We start from the raw sequence: 8,294 nt of genomic DNA on the forward strand, positions 1-8,294 counted from the left end.
AAACAAACTCATTAGAGGGTTAGTGCATAATCAAAAACTCACATGTTCAGAGGTGACACAATCATTCTTAACACTTCTGGACATTGCTCAAAGCTACTGGAAGTTAATGGAACAAAGAAATCCATCCCAACACAGCGAAAGAAGCAATGCGAAATAAAAGGCAGAATCTGTCAAAACAGAACAGTCCGTAAAGACGAATTTTAAAATGGCACCAGACTTGCTCAGATGAAAATGCCCAAATTGAATGAAAGTTGCGTACATATCTGAGGATCACGCACGTAAATTGGCATATTTTTCTGAGCTATCTACAGAGAGGCAGGTCGAAATTCGTGACAGCAAAGAAATCTGTAACTGCGCAGTAATCCAAATCTAGTATGAACCTTACTATCAAAGACTTTACTTGGCACAACAAAACACAAAACTAAGATAAGGAGAGGTTGCTACAGTAGTAAACAACTTCCAAGACACAAAAATAAAACAAGGTACTGTAGCAAAATAACACATGGGTTATCTCCCAAGAAGTTCTTTTCTTTATAGCCATTAAGATGGGCTCAGCAGTTTTAATGATGCACTCGCAAGAAATAGTATTTGAAGCAAAAGAGAGCATCAAGAGGCAAATTCAAAACACATTTAAGTCTAACATGCTTCCTATGCATAGGAATCTTGTAAATAAACAAGTTCATGAGGAGCAAAGTAACAAGCATAGGAAGATAAAACAAGTGTAGCTTCAAAAATTTCAGCACATAGAGAGGTGTTTTAGTAACATGAAAATTTCTACAACCATATTTTTCTCTCTCATAATAACTTTCAGTAGCAACATGAGCAAACTCAACAATATAACTATCACATAAAGCATTCTTATCATGAGTCTCATGCATAAAATTATTACTCTCCACATAAGCATAATTAATTTTATTAGTAATAGTGGGAGCAAATTCAACAAAGTAGCTATCATTATTATTTTCATCATCAAATATAGGAGGCATATTGTAATCATAATCAAATTTATCCTCCATAACAGGCGGCAACAAAAGACTACTATCATTATAATCATCATAAATAGGAGGCAAAGTATCATCAAAGAAAATTTTCTCCTCAATTCTTGCGGGACTAAAAAGATCATGCTCATCAAAGCCAGCTTCCCCAAGCTTAGAATTTTCCATAGCATTAGAAACAATAGTGTTCAAAGCATTCATATTAATAACATTCCCATTAGCATGCATATAAAGTTCCATGGGTTTTTTAATTCTCTCTTCAAACACATCATGTCCTAATTCAAGATAAAGTTCATAAAGTTCTCTCATATTTTTGTTGTTTTCCATTATGCCTTACTAGTGTAAACAAGAAACAAAAAGTTGCAATTGCAGGATCTAAAGGAAATAGCTTCGAGCACACACACAACGGCGCCAGAAAAGTACTTTACCTGGGACCGGAGTATGAGAGCCTTTTACCTTTCCTCCCCGGCAACGGCGCCAAAAAATAGCTTGATGTCTACGCCCCCCTCCTTTTCCTGTAGACAGTGTTGGGCCTCCAAGAGCAGAGGTTTGTAGGACAGCAGCAAGTTTCCCTTAAGTGGATCACCCAAGGTTTATCGAACTCAGGGAGGAAGAGGTCAAAGATATCCCTCTCATGCAACCCTGCAACCACAAAGCAAGAAGTCTCTTGTGTCCCCAACACACCTAATAGGTGCACTAGTTCGGCGAAGAGATAGTGAAATACAGGTGGTATGAATAAATGCGAGCAGTAGCAACGGCACCAGAAAAGTGCTTTGCCCAGGACAGTAAACAAGCAGTAGTAACGCAGCAGTAGTAACGCAAAGAAACAAGGTAAACAAGCAGCGATAGCAGTATTTAGGAACAAGGCCTAGGGATTACACTTTCACTAGTGGACACTCTCAACTTTGATCACATAACAGAATAGATAAATGCATACTCTACACTCTTTTGTTGGATGATGAACACATTACGTAGGATTACACGAACCCTCAATGCCGGAGTTAACAAGGTCCACAATTCAATGTTCATATTTAAATAACCTTAGAGTGCATGAAAGATCAATACGACTAAACCAAGTACTAACATAGCATGCACACTGTCACCTTCACACTATGTAGGAGGGATAGATCACATCAATACCATCATAGCAATAGTTAACTTCATAATCTACAAGAGATCATAATCATAGCCTACGCCAAGTACTAACACGGATGCACACACTGTCACCATTACACCGTGCAGGAGGAATAAACTACTTTAATAACATCACTAGAGTAGCACATAGATAAATTGTGATACAAAACACATTGCAATCATAAAGAGATATAAATAAGCACTTCACTATGCCATTCATAACAGTGAATAAGTATTCTGTGAAATATAGCCTAAGAGACCCACACGGTGCACACACTGTCACCTTTACACACGTGGGACAAGGAGTCTCCGGAGATCACATAAGTAAAATTCACTTGACTAGCATAACGACATCTAGATTACAAGCATCATCATATGAATCTCAATCATGTAAGGCAGCTCATGAGATTATTGTATTGAAGTACATAGGAGAGAGATGAACCACATAGCTACCGGTACAGCCCCGAGCCTCGATGGAGAACTACTCCCTCCTCATGGGAGACAGCAGCGTTGATGAAGATGGCGGTGGTGTCGATGGAGGAGCCTTCCGGGGGCACTTCCCCGTCCCGGCGGCGTGCCGGAACAGAGACTCCTGTCCCCCAGATCTTGGCTTCGCGATGGCGGCGGCTCTGGAAGGTTTCTCGTACCGTGGCTTTTCCGTCCATTGGTTTTAGGTCCAGGGGCTTTATATAGGCGAAGAGGCGGCGTCAGAAGGTCGAAGGGGCGCCGACACTATAGGGGGGCGCGGCCCCCCCTTGGCCGCGCCGGCCTAGGGTTTGGTGGGCCTGTGCCCCCTCTCTGGCGGTTCTCGTGTGTTCTGGATGCTTCCGGGCAAAATAGGAACCTGGGCGTTGATTTCGTCCAATTCCGAGAATATTTCTTTACTAGGATTTCTGAAACCAAAAACAGCAGAAACAAAGAAGCGGCACTTCGGCATCTTGTTAATAGGTTAGTTCCAGAAAATGCACGAATATGACATAAAGTGTGCATAAAACATGTAGATATCATCAATAATGTGGCATGGAACATAAGAAATTATCGATACATCGGAGGCGTATCAGCATCCCCAAGCTTAGTTTCTGCTCGTCCCGAGCAGGTAAACGATAACAAAGATAATTTCTGGAATGACATGCCATCATAACCTTGATCATACTATTGTAAGCATATGTAATGAATGCAGCGATCAAAACAATGGTAATGATATGAGTAAACAACTGAATCATAAAGCAAAGACTTTTTATGAATAGTACTTTCAAGACAAGCATCAATAAGTCTTGCATAGGAGTTAACTCATAAAGCAATAAATCAAAGTAAAGGTATTGAAGCAACACAAAGGAAGATTAAGTTTCAGCGGTTGCTTTCAACTTGTAACATGTATATCTCATGGATAATTGTCAACATAGAGTAATATAACAAGTGCAATATGCAAGTATGTAGGAATCAATGCACAGTTCACACAAGTGTTTGCTTCTTGAGGTGGAGAGAGATAGGTGAACTGACTCAACATAAAAGTAAAAGAATGGTCCTTCAAAGAGGAAAGCATCGATTGCTATATTTGTGCTAGAGCTTTGATTTTGAAAACAAGAAACAATTTTGTCAACGGTAGTAATAAAGCATATGTGTCATGTAAATTATATCTTACAAGTTGCAAGCCTCATGCATAGTATACTAATAGTGCCCGCACCTTGTCCTAATTAGCTTGGATTACCGGGATTATCGCAATGCACATGTTTTAACCAAGTGTCACAAAGGGGTACATCTATGCCACCTGTACAAAGGTCTAAGGAGAAAGCTCGCATTGAATTTCTCGCTATTGGTTATTCTCAACTTAGACATCCATACCGGGACAACATAGACAACAGATAATGGACTCCTCTTTTATGCATAAGCATGTAGCAACAATTAATTTTCTCATATGAGATTGAGGATATATGTCCAAAACTGAAACTTCCACCATGGATCATGGCTTTAGTTAGCGGCCCAATGTTCTTCTCTAACAATATGCATGCTCCAACCATAAGGTGGTAGATCGCTCTTACTTCAGACAAGACGAACATGCATAGCAACTCACATGATATTCAACAAAGAGTAGTTGATGGCGTCCCTAGGAACATGGTTATCGCACAACGAGCAACTTAATAAGAGATAAAGTGCATAAGTACATATTCAATACCACAATAGTTTTTAAGCTATTTGTCCCATGAGCTATATATTGTAAAGGTGAAGAATGGAAATTTAAAGGTAGCACTCAAGCAATTTACTTTGGAATGGCGGAGAAATACCATGTAGTAGGTAGGTATGGTGGACACAATTGGCATAGTGGTTGGCTCAAGTATTTGGATGCATGAGAAGTGATCCCTCTCGATACAAGGTTTAGGCTAGTAAGGTTATTTGAAACAAACACAAGGATAAACTAGTACAGCAAAACTCACATAAAAGACATATTGAAAACATTATAAGACTCTACACCGTCTTCCTTGTTGTTCAAACTCAATACTAGAAATTATCTAGACTTTAGAGAGACCAAATATGCAAACCAAATTTTAGCAAGCTCTATGTATTTCTTCATTAATGGGTGCAAAGTATATGATGCAAGAGCTTGAACATGAGCACAACAATTGCCAAGTATCAAATTATTCAAGACATTTTAGAATTACTACATGTAACATTTTCTGTTTCCAACCATATAACAATTAACGAAGCAGTTTCAACCTTCGCCATGAACATTAAAAGCTAAGAACACATGTGTTCATATGAACCAGCGGAGCATGTCTCTCTCCCACACAAGGATGAATTTATTCAAACATAAACAAAAGTAAAAGCAAACAGACGCTCCAAGTAAAGTACATAAGATGTGACCGAATAAAAATATAGTTTCAAGGGAGGAACCTGATAAATTTGTCGATGAAGAAGGGGATGCCTTGGGCATCCCCAAGCTTAGATGCTTGTGTCTTCTTGAAATATGCAGGGATGAACCACGGGGGCATCCCCAAGCTTAGACTCTTCACTCTTCTTGATCATAGTATATCATCCTCCTCTCTTGACCCTTGAAAACTTCCTCCACACCAAACTCGAAACAAACTCATTAGAGGGTTAGTGCATAATCAAAAACTCACATGTTCAGAGGTGACACAATCATTCTTAACACTTCTGGACATTGCTCAAAGCTACTGGAAGTTAATGGAACAAAGAAATCCATCCCAACACAGCGAAAGAAGCAATGCGAAATAAAAGGCAGAATCTGTCAAAACAGAACAGTCCGTAAAGATGAATTTTAAAATGGCACCAGACTTGCTCAGATGAAAATGCCCAAATTGAATGAAAGTTGCGTACATATCTGAGGATCACGCACGTAAATTGGCATATTTTTCTGAGCTATCTACAGAGAGGCAGGTCGAAATTCGTGACAGCAAAGAAATCTGTAACTGCGCAGTAATCCAAATCTAGTATGAACCTTACTATCAAAGACTTTACTTGGCACAACAAAACACAAAACTAAGATAAGGAGAGGTTGCTACAGTAGTAAACAACTTCCAAGACACAAAAATAAAACAAGGTACTGTAGCAAAATAACACATGGGTTATCTCCCAAGAAGTTCTTTTCTTTATAGCCATTAAGATGGGCTCAGCAGTTTTAATGATGCACTCGCAAGAAATAGTATTTGAAGCAAAAGAGAGCATCAAGAGGCAAATTCAAAACACATTTAAGTCTAACATGCTTCCTATGCATAGGAATCTTGTAAATAAACAAGTTCATGAGGAGCAAAGTAACAAGCATAGGAAGATAAAACAAGTGTAGCTTCAAAAATTTCAGCACATAGAGAGGTGTTTTAGTAACATGAAAATTTCTACAACCATATTTTTCTCTCTCATAATAACTTTCAGTAGCAACATGAGCAAACTCAACAATATAACTATCACATAAAGCATTCTTATCATGAGTCTCATGCATAAAATTATTACTCTCCACATAAGCATAATTAATTTTATTAGTAATAGTGGGAGCAAATTCAATAAAGTAGCTATCATTATTATTTTCATCATCAAATATAGGAGGCATATTGTAATCATAATCAAATTTATCCTCCATAACAGGCGGCAACAAAAGACTACTATCATTATAATCATCATAAATAGGAGGCAAAGTATCATCAAAGAAAATTTTCTCCTCAATTCTTGCGGGACTAAAAAGATCATGCTCATCAAAGCCAGCTTCCCCAAGCTTAGAATTTTCCATAGCATTAGCAACAATAGTGTTCAAAGCATTCATATTAATAACATTCCCATTAGCATGCATATAAAGTTCCATGGGATTTTTAATTCTCTCTTCAAACACATCATGTCCTAATTCAAGATAAAGTTCATAAAGTTCTCTCATATTTTTGTTGTTTTCCATTATGCCTTACTAGTGTAAACAAGAAACAAAAAGTTGCAATTGCAGGATCTAAAGGAAATAGCTTCGAGCACACACACAACGGCGCCAGAAAAGTACTTTACCTGGGACCGGAGTATGAGAGCCTTTTACCTTTCCTCCCCGGCAACGGCGCCAGAAAATAGCTTGATGTCTACGCCCCCCTCCTTTTCCTGTAGACAGTGTTGGGCCTCCAAGAGCAGAGGTTTGTAGGACAGCAGCAAGTTTCCCTTAAGTGGATCACCCAAGGTTTATCAAACTCAGGGAGGAAGAGGTCAAAGATATCCCTCTCATGCAACCCTGCAACCACAAAGCAAGAAGTCTCTTGTGTCCCCAACACACCTAATAGGTGCACTAGTTCGGCGAAGAGATAGTGAAATACAGGTGGTATGAATAAATGCGAGCAGTAGCAACGGCACCAGAAAAGTGCTTTGCCCAGGACAGTAAACAAGCAGTAGTAACGCAGCAGTAGTAACGCAGTAAAACAGTAAACAAGCAGCGATAGCAGTATTTAGGAACAAGGCCTAGGGATTACACTTTCACTAGTGGACACTCTCAACTTTGATCACATAACAGAATAGATAAATGCATACTCTACACTCTTTTGTTGGATGATGAACACATTACGTAGGATTACACGAACCCTCAATGCCGGAGTTAACAAGGTCCACAATTCAATGTTCATATTTAAATAACCTTAGAGTGCATGAAAGATCAATACGACTAAACCAAGTACTAACATAGCATGCACACTGTCACCTTCACACTATGTAGGAGGGATAGATCACATCAATACCATCATAGCAATAGTTAACTTCATAATCTACAAGAGATCATAATCATAGCCTACGCCAAGTACTAACACGGATGCACACACTGTCACCATTACACCGTGCAGGAGGAATAAACTACTTTAATAACATCACTAGAGTAGCACATAGATAAATTGTGATACAAAACACATTGCAATCATAAAGAGATATAAATAAGCACTTCACTATGCCATTCATAACAGTGAATAAGTATTCTGTGAAATATAGCCTAAGAGACCCACACGGTGCACACACTGTCACCTTTACACACGTGGGACAAGGAGTCTCCGGAGATCACATAAGTAAAATTCACTTGACTAGCATAACGACATCTAGATTACAAGCATCATCATATGAATCTCAATCATGTAAGGCAGCTCATGAGATTATTGTATTGAAGTACATAGGAGAGAGATGAACCACATAGCTACCGGTACAGCCCCGAGCCTCGATGGAGAACTACTCCCTCCTCATGGGAGACAGCAGCGTTGATGAAGATGGCGGTGGTGTCGATGGAGGAGCCTTCCGGGGGCACTTCCCCGTCCCGGCGGCGTGCCGGAACAGAGACTCCTGTCCCCCAGATCTTGGCTTCGCGATGGCGGCGGCTCTGGAAGGTTTCTCGTACCGTGGCTTTTCCGTCCATTGGTTTTAGGTCCAGGGGCTTTATATAGGCGAAGAGGCAGCGTCAGAAGGTCGAAGGGGCGCCGACACTATAGGGGGGCGCGGCCCCCCCTTGGCCGCGCCGGCCTAGGGTTTGGTGGGCCTGTGCCCCCTCTCTGGCGATTCTCGTGTGCTCTGGATGCTTCCGGGCAAAATAGGAACCTGGGCGTTGATTTCGTCCAATTCCGAGAATATTTCTTTACTAGGATTTCTGAAACCAAAAACAGCAGAAAACAGCAACTGGCACTTCGGCATCTTGTTAATAGGTTAGTTCCAGAAAAT

Source organism: Lolium perenne, chromosome 7 (genome assembly GCF_019359855.2).
Source record: "Lolium perenne isolate Kyuss_39 chromosome 7, Kyuss_2.0, whole genome shotgun sequence".
Taxonomy (NCBI): Eukaryota; Viridiplantae; Streptophyta; class Magnoliopsida; order Poales; family Poaceae; genus Lolium; species Lolium perenne.